The sequence below is a fragment of the Phytophthora parasitica genome (genome assembly GCF_000247585.1).
Source record: "Phytophthora parasitica INRA-310 unplaced genomic scaffold supercont2.26, whole genome shotgun sequence".
NCBI classification, from domain to species: Eukaryota; Oomycota; class Peronosporomycetes; order Peronosporales; family Peronosporaceae; genus Phytophthora; species Phytophthora nicotianae.
Window position 1 is genome coordinate 314,661 of NW_008649012.1, and position 638 is coordinate 315,298.

Sequence of the window (638 nt, forward strand, 5' to 3'; positions counted from 1 at the left end):
CGAGTTGGGTGGTTACGTTACCGAAATGCTAGAACCGTTGGGATATTATTTTAGTTTTACGGGCGTATTTTATCTTTTCCCCTAAATATAATTTCCCTGGATGTCTTTGCATTCTAGAGTTTGTTTCGACATTTGAACTAACAAATTTGTGATGCCATAACACCACTAATGACGGTGAACATGGAAGTTAGAATTAGCCCCAGTAGCCGAATTGATACAACGATATTAGTCATGAGCACTTCGTGCAATAGATCTTGCTGGTGTACTACAAATTCACCAAATGAACATAGAGCTTACGCGTGAATTGGGCGCTCTCATTCGAGAGCGAAGCTTTTATATAGACTTTGTAGCCCCAAGAAGATGGCAACGAATACGAATAAGTAATTCAGATTTGATCGATGAAATGCACGATCGCTGCAAAAGCAAATGCCTGCACAATGACAAATCTTTTACACAAAATGCAGATACTATGAAAATATTTACTATTTGAGGATCCAAGTGAGCGCCTAGACGATCGATCGATGCCTAGACTACTGAGGCTACCGCTTCTCCTCAAGAGAGCAAGGTTCCTCTATTGTAATACTGCAGATGTCCAAGCTCTCCTTGATGATGGCGATCGGGAGAGGTGTGGTCGGCTC